General features: G+C 41.1%; 1 protein-coding gene across 2 annotated transcripts in view; it reads left to right on the top strand.

Moving 5' to 3' along the window:
* The window catches only part of hdac5 (histone deacetylase 5), an 82,759-nt gene that overhangs the window by 7,299 nt on the left and 61,134 nt on the right, over positions 1–14,326 (top strand). The window contains exon 2 of one of the 2 annotated variants that reach the window (XM_065006525.1): positions 5,640–5,886. The exons of the other annotated variant lie outside the window; for it this stretch is intronic. The gene's annotated coding sequence lies outside the window, so the exon portion shown is untranslated. The remainder of the gene's footprint in view (positions 1–5,639; positions 5,887–14,326) is intronic. 2 annotated transcript variants of the gene reach the window in all.

Raw genomic sequence — 14,326 nt, forward strand, 5'->3', positions numbered from 1 at the left:
TTTGATTGTATCATTTCTGTGAGGCACTTCAGTGTTGGGGAAAATCATTTGACTGAAGTGAGTAGTTTGGTGTCTGGATCCTAATGAAACATCCTTGGACCAGTTATAAGGCCATTGCCTAGACATGCTTCATTGGACTACATTTATATCAACTAATTAGGCCTATCTCTCTCTGCTATTTAAGTGAACAATTTAGCTTCAAGGTAAGTTAAAGGTGCCACACTGCCATTGAGAGCCTGCGTGTTCTCTGTTTTGTATGTAAGGCATGGCGTCAAGGGGAGATGGGGCCATTTCGTCCCTGCTAGTGGGAAAGGCGCTGCTGAGTGCAGTGTCCCTACTTTCTCCTTGAGAATCTGCTGGTCGCTCTCTCGCCTTGACTTTGAGGGCTGGCTGAGGGGGATGTGCAGCAGCAGCACACATTTTTGCTGGGTTAGTGAGTGTCAGACGCCATCTTTGGTTCTGTTTATAAAAGCACAAAGGATCCTCCTTATGTGGTTCTGATTTTGGACCAGACCTGACTCAGTGCCACAGGCCTTTCTGTTGCGTTGCCGGAAGGCCATTGCATTCATAAATGCTATGCAATAAAGTTGACCGCAGCCAATTTAAACATGAAGCACATTTGCTTGTTGCAAATTGATTTGTTCCTGCTTAAAGCTCCCTCTGCAATTCTAAGAATTTCTTGGTGTACAATTTCTGTGCTTCATATGTTGAACCATTTTGAGTCATGGCTTCAAGCATAAGCTGATGCCAAGGTCTGAGGACAGAGCATGTCACTTAGCAGCACTTCCTGGCTGTTGGAGGGACAGGTGTTTTCAGTGATAATGCGAGGAGGTGGAGACCCCCACTTAGGATATTCTCCAGATGAGTCTCCTTGCACCATCACGTAGTCGAACTGCAAAGGGTAAAAAAAGATGAGCTGATATTTTTATCCCCAGTCGCACGTCCTTAGGATAATGCAGCCTGTGAAAGCGGCCAGGCCAGCAGTCAGAGGTGGTTAAAGGTTCTAAAAACCCTGCGACAAAGCATCCCATTATCCCTGTGACACGGTTTCTATAACCAAGCTTCCTGTGTATGCCGTGATGAAGCCAGGCCCTTGCCGGAGCATGTCATCTGACCGAGTGCCTTGGGATCCTGCAGGGAGAGAGTTGCTTACCAAATTCTGGAATATCACACAGAGAGCCATTTGCTTAGCCCCATAACACACTTCAGACACGTTTTCAGATTTAGCTGACATATTGAATGCAATTAGAGGAAATGTCATCCTCTGTGTGTGTACAGGAGAAATGTTAATGGCACTTTGTCCCTAACTTTAGAAAGGCTGCATAAAATTAACAATGTCAAAAAAGTATAATTGCAATTTGAGATGTTTCTTGCAATTGGTGCAACAATGCCATCCTGTCACAAATTGTCCTTGGTGATTTTGGTATCTAAACGTGTGAGTGACTAAATTGACATGTTCTTGTGGTTAGTCTAATCCTGTTCCCAGATAACCTTGCAAAACCAAACAAAACCCTAGAGAAAGATGAATATATTTAGCCGATGTGCTGACAAGAGGCCAGTGTTAAACCGGAGGGGACAGCTGAGGAGAGTAGTTTTAAGAGCATTAAACGATCAGCGACGTGTTTGGGCACGACGCCTGAGAGCCTTGCTTCAGTGCGGAAGGCACAGGGACGGCGGTACAGCATGGGCTTTCAGCGCTTAACTCCATTCCATTAAATCATACGGCTTAGAGGCGAGACTTCCGCGACTGATGAGTGGGACTTAGATCCGCTTTCCAGGAATTACACTGCAGTAGTAAATAGGGCTGGGCGATATGGCCTAAAAATAATCTTGAGTTGTTCACGTTTTTGGCAGGCTAACTTTTATTTGTGTGTGTGTGTGTGTGTGTACCAGTCAAAAGTTTGGACACCTACTCATTCAACTTTTTAAATTATTTTTTTTCCTTTATTTTGGCAATTTTCTACATTGTAGAATAATAGTGAAGACAAACTATGAAATAACACATGGAATCATGTAGTAACCAAAAAAGTGTTAAACAAATCAAAATATAGTTTATTTGAGATTATGCAAATAGACACCCTTTGCAATGATGACAGCTTGGCACACTTGGCATTTTCTCAACCAGCTTCACCTGGAATGCTTTTCCAACAGTCTTGAAGGAGTTCCCACACATGCTGAGCACTTGTTGGCTGCTTTTTTCTTTTACTCTGTGGTCCGACTCATCCACACCATCTCAATTTGGTTGAGGTCGGGTGATTGTGGAGGCCAGGTTATCTGATGCAGCCCTGGAGGTGCGCTGTTGACAAAAAATAATGATAGTCCCAAAAAGCGCAAACCAGCTGGGATGGATTTCATGGTATTGAAATTGTTTAGTAGCTACTATCTTGTCTCATCGCTACAACTCCCGTACGGGCTCGGGAGAGACTAAGGTTGAAAGTCATGCGTCCTCCGATACACAACCCAACCAAGCCACACTGCTTCTTAACACAGCGCCATCCAACCCGGAAGCCAGCCGCACCAATGTGTCGGAGGAAACACCGTGCACCTGGCAACCTTGGTTAGCGCGCACTGCGCCCGGCCTGCCACAGGAGTTGCTGGTGCGCGATGAGACAAGGATTTCCCTACCGGCCAAACCCTCCCTAACCAGGACGACGCTAGGCCAATTGTGCGTCGCCCCATGGACCTCCCGGTCAAGGCCGGTTACGGCAGAGCCTGGGCGCGAACCCAGAGTCTCTAGTGGTGCTGCAGAGGGTCGTGCATATATGCCCCCCCTCGACTAACCTGGCGCCCCGCACATTGACATTGTACCGGTACCTCCTGTATATAGCCTCGCTACTGTTATTTTATTGTTGCCCTTTTAACTATGTTTCTTATTACATTTTTATTCAACTTCAGTTTATTTTAGAAAATCAGATCTTAACACTTTTTATTGTTGGTTAAGGGCTTGTTAGTTAGCATTTCACTAAGGTCTACACCTGTTGTATTCGGCAAGTGACAAATACAGTTTGATTTGAACTCTGAGTCTTCCTTTTCTGTGGCAATCCTCATGAGAGCCAGTTTCACCATAGTGCTTGATGGTTTTTGCAACTGCACTTGAAGAAACTTATCAAAGTTCTTGACATTTTCCGCATTGACTGACCTTCATTTCTTAAAGTAATGATGGACTGTTGTTTCTCTTTCCTTATTTGAGCTGTTCTTGCCATAATATGGACTGTCTTTTAGCAAATAGGGCTATCTTTTGTATACCACAACTGATTGGCTCAAACGCATTACGAAGGAAAGAAATTCCACAAATGAGCTGTTTGAGAAGGCACACCTGTTAATTGAAATGCATTCCATGTGACTACCTCATGAAGCTGGTTTGGTTACTACATGATTCCATATGTGTTATTTCATAGTTTCGATGTCTTCACTACTATTCTACAACGTAGAAAATAGTAAAAATAAAGGAACCCTTGAATGAGTAGGTGTCAACTTTTGACTGGTACTGTAAGTGCTGAAAACAGTCTCCCTATTTAAAGAAAAAAAGATGGCGAACAAGCTATGAATGAAATTACTGGAGTTTTGGTACAGACAACTAGCAACTCTGTTTTCCTGTATAGGTTACTGTTTGCCATCTGTGTGCATAAAAAAAAAAAAAAAAAGTCAACAGATGTACAATTCCATACTGAAATTGATCATTTAAAGGCACGCTCTGATATAGACTACCAACAGTAAACCAATATTTGCAGAAATGCCAAATCTTTACGTCATTATCAGTCACCCGAGCCTTGTGTAAAATGCCACATTCTGATCCTCAGTGCCACTTTGGTCAGAGGTTTCTGTGTAGAATATATAATTTACTGTAGTGCAGCCCTAAAGATTATCCAGTGTTTGCTGAAATGAGGAAGCTGGTGATTTAAATATGGTTGATAATGCCTACTCCGACTTGTGTTGAGACATGGGGGGGGCCCCTGTCTGGCCACGTCCTGCCCCTGCAGTTGCTCACTCTGCCCAGTAGGTGAGGCCGCAGGTCCAGGGAGGGACACTGTCCAAAATGCAGGGTGCCCCAGTGGGCTGTGGAACTGCCAGGACTCCTGTAGGATGTAGACCCAACAGCAGCTGCAGAGCAAACCGAGATGAATGGGGATTAAGCATAAAGCAGGCACTTTGTTGGACCTTTTACAGTGTGGCGTAATGGAGACAACATGTTCAGGATTTAACCAGGAGGTTGCATGTTCTAATACCCCAAATTCATCGCTGTCAATGAAAAATACATGAATTGGCACTGTGCCAGTGCTCATCCAGCTGTGTGAATACAAAATATGTCAATTTATATAATGTAATTTGCTCTGGATATGGTCTGCAAAGTGTGTGAATAACCTCTTTGTAAAATCAACTCTAACATAATGCCCATTTTATTGCTTGTGATTAGGCTACCTTGACAGGAGTTTATTGAAATGATTTAGAATATTTGCTGCTTTGTGTTAAGGTGAAACGGCGCCACTGCTCGCCCCAGAGCATTTATCCTTTTCAATTTGTTGATGAAACTGAGGAGAGGAGCATCTGGCAACAAAAAAAATGTGCAGTACCTCTGCTGTTATATCGTGCATGCAATGTCTGAGGGAAATGAACTGTCAGTTTGAAGTAACTCCTGTTGTAATATTGCAAACGGACGTGGCATATTCACCAAGTATGGATTCCAGCGTAAAAAAAAAAAAAAGGCTAATTGGAATAAAGAGAATATAGATTTTCATTTATGTTGGGCAGAACCCTAGATGGATGAAATCAGACCTCCCATGGTGAAATCCCCTTGTAAAAATGTATTTCATGGATATAATAGCTATAGAGATCAAGGAAGCAACGACTAAGGGTTTATTTATTTTGCGACCTAAGAAATGGACCATACATAAGCAGGGAGAAATTTACACAAGTAATTTAGAATGTGTGCTTTCACATTTACACGGTGATGAAATGACTAAGTAACCTATTGATTTAGAACAGAGGCCCAGCTTAGAAAGACGGCACATATTGACACTGTCCCTTTCTCCACTCACCATGCTCAATGACCCCAGGTGAGACTGGGGGCCAGTATGGCTATTGCAGCGCTATGCCTCTCCTCCGCCATCCCCAGGGGGAGTGTGGGTATTGTAGTGTGTCTCTCGTCTCTGCAGACCCCAGGCTGCATGACTCATTCCATTAACAGCTCTGTGAGTGCTTTTCGGCGGAGGCAAACTGACTCCCTTACCTTCCCCCCTCAAAGCAAAACAATTTTCCACATTTCAGACACTGTCTTTAGCAACTAGACCTTTTTTTTATGCGATTATAAAGAGTGTTTTAGTGGTAGTCAGGAGTGGAATAATGTAGAATCATTGGTCATCTCTGTTTATCATGGTGGTAGTCGGGGAGGGAGAGTTGCAAATGGAGGTAGCCCAAATGCTTATTTGGCCTGTGCGTAACAACTAATCTTGACTGGCAGATCACCTACTCTGTCATTGCCTGACTAAGCAAAATTTGAGTCAAACTAACATGACTGAATTACTTATGACTGAATGAATGCTGGCCATGCTATCGGCAGTGGCCAGGAGTGTGAGGAGTTATGGATACCAGGATCCTTGATCTGCAGCTGGCTAACTCCTGTTCATTTGTGACTATTGCAGTGGGATTGATTTGAAGAAGGGGAGGAGCCTACTGATCCACCATACCTCTGGACTAAAGTCATGGCTGACTCCGAAGACCCACTTTAGAACCTTGAGTCTATTCCCAAACACAAGCAAATACTCACTCGCCTAAGGCTTTATCATCCTAATTCTTATTACCTTCAACTTGACTGAGTTTTGGAACAACAAAGTTCACTAACACAATCATCTCTGGCTTCTCCGTTCATCATTTCTGCTAACACCACAGGTAAGTCTGGTTCTTTCCTCCAGCTTTTTTTCCCTTCATGAAATGCCAAAGAAGCCCACCCCCTGTGACCTCTTACCCCTCTGATCCTGTCCATGAACTCTCCTCAGGGCATTACTCATGTGTTGTGATTTCCTTGAGTAATTTACAAGTTTGTTTGACGACAGGAAACCTACATCTCAAAGTCCGGTGCTTCATGGTGGCTGTATGGTTCACCATTAAACTTTATTACTTTTATCTTAAAGAAGTCTGCAAACTGGAGCGATAATTCAGAATTATCTCCAGTAGTAGGATGTGTTTATGGGTCTCTTAAACAATATACTTTTTTTTAAGGCTTGCTCATATGATTCCAGTTGAAGTTCCTCTACACGTGGGCTATCCTATATCAGAATAAATCCTAACAACAACCACCTGTGGATTCTTTTACTGGCTGCTCTCTTCTCCAATCTTTTTCTGTCTATATTTAGAACCGCTGACGACTGACCAGACCTTTATTAACCTCCCATCCCCCTAATGACGTCTTTGAATGTCACTGGGTGCCGTGGCAACCCTGACTGCTCTGTGAAAGGCCTGGAGGGTTGTCTGCTCATTGGACAGTACACTAGAGCGAACATGACTGATGTTTTTTTTTTTTTTTGTGTGCAATGAGTATGAGTCGTGTAAGTAGCTTATGTGTGTAGCTCGTATCTTTGGAGATATATAATGTGCGTGTTGTGTGTCTTTCTTTTTAATAGCATTTGAAGCAGTAGGGCAGGAAAGTCTTCCGATCTGTATTTTTGTCGTTCATTACAAGAAATATGAAGTTTGAAATGAAATACCTTTTTCCAATGCAGTGCCTTCAAAGTATTCATATCCCTTGACTTATTCCACATTTTGTTGTTGGACTGAAATCAAAATATATATTTCATCTATTTATTTTTTTGTCATCCATCTACACACAATACCCCATAAGTGTTCGCATTTGAACTATTTCATTTCGGTCTACCCGGCGGACCTGGAGATCTGTTGCTAAATTGAGCCCACGGCGCTGGACAATCTGATAGCTCAAATCAGTGCCTACAAGTTTGATACGAGCCTACCTGATATTTCATAACTTTTAAACATGACCAGGGAGAGACGGTCAAATAATACAGCAAAGAGGTGCTGTTTTTATAAGGGAGTTCATGTTGAATTCTTTTTTTATTCAGTGCTGTCACATTTTTATTCAAAACTCCTACTCGCGCTGCAATGAATGAGTCGCCGAGTGTATCGATAGCATAGAGTTTTTGTTATTAGCAGTTTGTCGTGTCTATTTGAATATTTCACTTTCTCTGGTCATAGGAACAACATTTAATTTGTGCTTGAGGCAGATGTGGTGCGACTAGAGTTTCCCCATCAGGTGGAAGACTGTCCCATCTCCTCTGAGACTGACCAGAGAAAGGAAGGAGAGAGCAGGGACCACGAGAGGCTGACCCTCTGCTGCTCTTTCCCTCCCTCCGCTGAGACTAATGCTGCATTCAAAACCGCTAGGAACTTGGACATCTACGACTTCAATGCACTCAAGCCCACTGGGAACTCGGAATAAAACGAGATCTGACTGAAAAATATTATGGGGAATTAAAACGGTCATCCAAGGTGGAAACTCGGGCATCTTTCTTGAGCCCTGACTTTCCCACCTGAACATCACTGATGTTGTGATTTTACGTTCACAGTTGTCTTAATCACCATCAGATGCAGGTAGCTTACCATCTGTCCAGGAAAATAAATATTCTAATTCAATTTATTCTCCGCTGTGGCTCGCAAGTGCTACACCAAATGATTTTTGTTATCAAAGCTCAAGTTTTTAAATATGTGGTCTGAGAAGAACAATATTGGCAGGCTAGGCATATAGCCAATATGCTGTGATAATGTATTAGGCCTGCCTACTGCACATACCTGATTCCTACAGAACAGTTTTTACAGTTTTTATTAGGTTCATGTTTAAAAATATATATAAGTTGTAGATCTCAGCATATTTTTTTAATGCAAATGTGATCTTTACTCAAGGTTGGTGACCATGGCCTCAATGACAAAATGAAAATGTGTTTTTAGACATTTTAGATTTTTTTTATTGAAAATGAAATGCAGAAATATTACATTTACATACGTATTCACACCACTGAGTCAATACTTTGTGGAAGCACTTTTGGCAGTGATTACAGCTGTGACTTTCTGGGTAAATCTCTAAGAACTTTTTTTGCACCTGGTAGCCTTGGTTAGCGCGCACTGCGCCCGGCCCGCCACAGGAGTCGCTGGTGAGACAAGGATTTCCCTACCAACCCTCCCTAACCCGGACAACGCTAGGCCAATTGTGCGTCGCCCCACGGACCTCCCGGTCGCGGCTGGTAACGACCCAGAGTCTCTGGTGGCGCTGCAGTACAGCGCCCTTAACCACTGCGCCACCGGGAGGCCCGGCTTGTGCAATATTTTCCCTGTCATTCTTACTTTTCAAAATTCTTCAACCTCTGTCAAATTGGTTGTTGATCATTGCTAGACAACCATTTTCAGGTCTTCCCGTAGATTTAAGTCAAAACTGTAACTCGGCACATCTGGAACATTCACTGTGTTCTTGGTAAGCAACACCAGTGTAGATTTAGCCTTGTTTATTGTCCTGCTGAAAGGTGAATTCGTTTCCCAGTGTCTGGTGGAAAGCAGACTAAACCAGGTTTTCCTTTTTTGTCTGTTCTTGGCTCCATTCCGTTTTATTGTTTTTAAATCCTGAAACTCCCTAGTCCTAAATGCTTGCAAGCATACCCATGACATGATGCAGCCGCCACTATGCTTGATAATATGGAGACTGGTACTCTGTATATAGCCTTGTTATTGTGTTTAAAAAATATAATTTAATTTTGGTAAATATTTTCTTAACCAACAATGCAGTTCAAGAAAGTGTTAATGGTTTGTAAGTTAGCATTTTACGGTAATTGTATTTGGTGCATGTGACAGTTTATTTTATTTATTGTATAGGATTTGCCCCAAATACTTCGTATTCAGGACAACTTTTTGCCACATTTTTTGCAGTATTACTTTAGTGCCTTTTTGCAAGCAGCATGCATGTTATGAGATTTTCAATTCTGTACAGCCTTCTCTTCACTCTGTCATTTAGGTTAGTAACTACAATGTTGATCCATTCTCCATGTTCTCCTATTACATCTGTTAAACTCTAACTGTTTTAAAGTCACCATTGACCTCGTGGTGGAAATCCCTCAGCAGTGTCCTTCCTCTCTGGCAATTGAGTTAGGAAGGACACATTTACATTTAAGTCATTTAGCAGACGCTCTTATCCAGAGCGACTTACAAATTGGACGACACCTGTATCTTTGTAGTGACTGGGTGTATTGACACTATCCAAAGTGTAATTAATAACTTCACCATGCTCAAAGGGATATTCATGGTCTGCTTTAAAAAATATATATATATTTAATTTTTTATACACACACCTACTAATATGTGCCCTTTGCGAGGCATTGGAAAACCTCTGAGAAATTCACTGCTTTACAATTATCTGTATGTGTGGGATACAAAGATGAGGTAATGACGTTAAAGATGCACTATGCAGAAATCACTCCACCTTTTCCTGGTTGCTAAAATGTGAATAGTTTGCATAATTTCTGTTTGACAGAACAAGTTTAGTGTAGAGAATCATTGTACCATTTTTTAAAATCACAAATATATTTTCCATAACAGTATTGTATTTTCTGCTGTTTGAAGATGACGTGCAAAAACTAACTTAAAAACAGGAAGCATAGAAATAACGTGAATTTGTTCAGTTCTCCCAAAAAGTTACATATTGCAGCTTTAAACACTTATTGCACACAGAGCGAGTCCATGCAACTTATGTGACTTGTTAAGCACAGTTTTACCCTGGAACCTAGGCTTTCCATAACAAAGGGGTTGAATACTTAGACTTAAAAGACATTTACAAAAAAAAAATGTTGGAAAAACACCATTTCAAAAAGGCTTTACGGCGAAAGCATACCATGCGATTTCTGAGGACAGTGCCCCGCTTACAAAAGCATACAAACATTTTTCAACCAAGTAAAGGAATTCCAAAAGTCAGATTTAGCGATTAAAATTAATCACTTACCTTTGAAGATCTTCATATGGTTGCGGTCACGAGTCCCAGCTACACAATAAATGTTTGTTTTGTTCAATAAAGTCCCTCTTTATATCCCAAAAACTCACTTGAGTTTTGTCTTTTTGTTCAGTAATCCACTGGCTCAAAGGCGGTCAAAACATGCAGACGAATACATCCTAATAGTACCGGGAAAGTTTGTTGAACCATGTCAAACGATGTTTAATTAATCCTCATTGTCAATTGTCTAAATAATCGATAATATTTCAACCGGACAATAGCGTATTCAATAGAAAGGAAATAAATGAAGGGCGCGCAATCGGTCACGTGCTCAAACCAGCTCTGCATTCTTCCTCAGTCCACTGAGAGAAGGGTCTAATTTTTCTTCATTTTTCAGAAAACAAGCCTGAAACGATGTCTAGACTGACATCTAGTGGAAGCCATAGGAACTGCAACCTGGGTCCTAACCCAATAGATGCTCTATAGGCATTCAATTGAAAATACCCACATCAAAAAAAATCCCACTTCCTGGATGGATTTTCCTCAGACATGAACAGTTTTGGAAACTTTAGAGTTTTCTATCCAAATCTACCAATTATATGCATATCCTAGCTTGTGGGCCTGAGTAACAGGTAGTTTACTTTGGGCATGCTTCTCATCCAGATGTCGAAATACTGCCCCCAAGCCATAAGAAGTTAATTGAGTCTGTAAAACAACAAAGTGGAGAAAGTCTAGGTGTTTTAATATGAATACCCTCTGAAGGTACTGTATGTGGGATTTGTTAATGGGACAATTGGTGGCTACAACCATCAGTAGTAGTTTTAAAGGATAAACGGGTACACATTAGCTGAACTTAGCATTCTATTTATCATTATTTAGGTAATTTATCGCAATATGGATTTTTGTCCATATCCACCAGCTTTAGTGCTTTGGTTGGTCATATTATACGTACAATCTTCAATAGATGAGTCCTCCGTCACTGGGCAAAGACACAATCACAGCCATATTTACAATCTCAGTTTCTCTGTATAATGAGTTAAAACTAAGGGCCTCTTTATGTTCCTTTTGAACATGCTTGTTTCCAGAAAGGTTTTGACTCCGTTCCAATATGAGTGGCAAGTTCCTATCTTGACTGCAGGAACATATTGATTTGCATCAATCAACACAAGCTAAACCAGCCGCTTACAGACATTCTCTTTTCTTTCATTCGTTGTCCTTCTTTCTCACATTCTGTTTCCCCCCCAATTTTTATAGGCTAGCCTATCAAGGTATTCTTACATTCCCATTTGTTATGATCAGTAGACCTTTCCACTTGCACAGTCCCTGTCATCATGTATACGGGTTGAAAAATGGCAGTTTGTCATTGATAAGCGGATTGGAACGCAGTGGCTGTAGAGTAACATGCTATACGTGACGTCAGAGCTCAGATTCTACGCTTCACAGCACCGTATCGGTTTTGACTGACGGCTATTCTAAACTTGAGCACAGTGCGTGACAAGTTTCCCTCATCCCGCCCGCTAAATGGGCTACATTTTGAAATTGTCTGGGAGAGGAGTTGATGTGTTCTGAAAGATGAGTCATTGAGTGTTTTTATAATGCCGCTTTGTCATACAAGCAGACCAAACACCTGTGAGTCCAAATGTGCACTTCACATTTCCATATTTGAAAACATGTAATTTACAGTATAAACATTTGATCGCTATGTTTTATCCAAAGGATGACATGCGTTACATGCTTACTGAACCGGCCGTGTTGCGAGCGTTGCAGAGTAACTTGAGTAGAGAACACGCAACTTTTGTAAGAGTTCAAACCCTTCTTGCACCTACTGCAATGAATATTCTTATTATGTAACTGAATGTATACAGAGTATTTTCAGATTTCGTTATTGACAAATGCTGTGAAAAGTACAGTAAATGTACATAAAATCAACAGTGTAATGTTTGGATTCAGACCTGTACCAGGTGAACTGTTTCCCGTCATTTTCAACTTTCTACCATGGTCATGAATATTTCAATGACTGGATTTCACTAAATGACTTCTGTATCAATTAATATTCCAAATCATCACTTATTTGTGACTCCTCCACATTTCTATGGCTATGTTTACAATATGACTCGCATCTTAATTGGAATCTCATTCAAGGAAGTAAATAGGGATGTCAATAATGCAGTGTGAAATATTGACAGTTCCGCCTCTTAGAACTCCAAGTGCGGTAAATTAATTTTTGTTTTTAGGGTAAAGCTATTCTCTGAACATTTTATTTTAATAAATAAAGGTGTCATCTGCTTCAGCAGAACATTGCAGAGAATGAGTCATCACTGCGTTCTATTTGAGGAAATTGAATCTCTGAGTCCTCGTGTGTATAGTTCCTATGTGTGAGCAAATTTGCACAGTTGTAGTAAAAGTGAACCTCTTCCTGCTTTGATGTCAGTCAAAATTAGTTAAGATTTATAATTTATCTACAGTGCATTTGGAAATTATTCAGACCCCTTGACTTTTTCCACATTTTGTTACGTTACAGCCTTATTCTAAAATTGATTGAGGGAGGTCAAACTATCTACACACTATACCTCATAATGACAAATCAAATAAAGGTTTAAAATGTTATATATATATATATATATACACACACTCACAGTGGGGTAAAAAAGTATTTAGTCAGCCACCAATTGTGCAAGTTCTCCCACTCATCATAGGTACACTTCAACTATGACAGACAAAATGAGGAGAAAAAAATCCAGAAAATCACATTGTAGGATTTTTTTAAATGATTTTTTTTGCAAATTATGGTGGAAAATAAGTATTTGGTCACCTACAAACAAGCAAGATTTCTGGCTCTCACAGACCTGTAACTTCTTCTTTAAGAGGCTCCTTTGTCCTCCACTCGTTACCTGTATTAATGGCACCTGTTTGAACTTGTTATCAGTATAAAAGACACCTGTCCACAACCTCAAACAGTCACTCTCCAAACTCCACTATGGCCAAGACCAAAGAGCTGACCAGAAACAAAATTGTAAACCTGCACCAGGCTGGGAAGACTGAATCTGCAATAGGTAAGCAGCTTGGTTTGAAGAAATCAACTGTGGGAGCAATTATTAGGAAATGGAAGACATACAAGACCAATGATAATCTCCCTCGATCTGGGGCTCCACGCAAGATCTCACCCCGTGGGGTCAAAATGATCACAAGAACGGTGAGCAAAAATCCTAGAACCACACGGGGGGACCTAGTGAATGACCTGCAGAGAGCTGGGACCAAAGTAACAAAGCCTACCATCAGTAACACACTACGCTGCCAGGGACTCAAATCCTGCAGTGCCAGACGTGTCCCCCTGCTTAAGCCAGTACATGTCCAGGCCCGTCTGAAGTTTGTTGGAGAGCATTTGGATGATCCAGAAGAAGATTGGGAGAATGTCTGTCATTTGGTCAGATGAAACCAAAATAGAACTTTTTGGTAAAAACTCAACTCGTTGTGTTTGGAGGACAAAGAATGCTGAGTTGCATCCAAAGAACACCATACCTACTGTGAAGCATGGGGGTGGAAACCTCATGCTTTGGGGCTGTTTTTTTGCAAAGGGACCAGGACGACTGATCCGTGTAAAGGAAAGAATGAATGGGGCCATGTATCATGAGATTTTGAGTGAAAACCTCCTTCCATCAGCAAGGGCATTGAAGATGAAACGTGGCTGGGTCTTTCAGCATGACAATGATCCCAAACACACCGTCCGGGCAACGAAGGAGTGGCTTCGTAAGAAGCATTTCAAGGTCCTGGAGTGGCCTAGCCAGTCTCCAGATCTCAACCCCATAGAAAATCTTTGGAGGGAGTTGAAAGTCCGTGTTGCCCAGCAACAGCCCCAAAACATCACTGCTCTAGAGATCTGCATGGAGGAATGGGCCAAAATACAAGCAACAGTGTGTGTGAACCTTGTGAAGACTTACAGAAAATCTTTGACCTCTGTCATTGCCAACAAAGAGTGTATAACAAAGTATTGAGAAACGTTTGTTATTGACCAAATACTTATTTTCCACCATAATTTACAAATAAATTCATTAAAAATCCTACAATGTGATTTTCTGGATTTTTTTTCTACTTGTCTGTCATAGTTGAAGTGTACCTATGATAAATTACAGGCCTCATCTTTTTAAGTGGGAGAACTTGCACAATTGGTGGCTGACTAAATACTTTTTTGCCCCACTGTATATACACTGCTAAAAAAAATGAAGGGAACACTAAAATAACACATCCTAGATCTAAATGAATGAAATACATTTTTCTTTACATAGTTGAATGTGCTGACAACAAAATCACACATTATCAATGGAAATCAAATTTATCAACCCATGGATGTCT

Source organism: Oncorhynchus nerka, linkage group LG21 (genome assembly GCF_034236695.1).
Source record: "Oncorhynchus nerka isolate Pitt River linkage group LG21, Oner_Uvic_2.0, whole genome shotgun sequence".
Lineage (NCBI taxonomy): Eukaryota > Metazoa > Chordata > Actinopteri > Salmoniformes > Salmonidae > Oncorhynchus > Oncorhynchus nerka.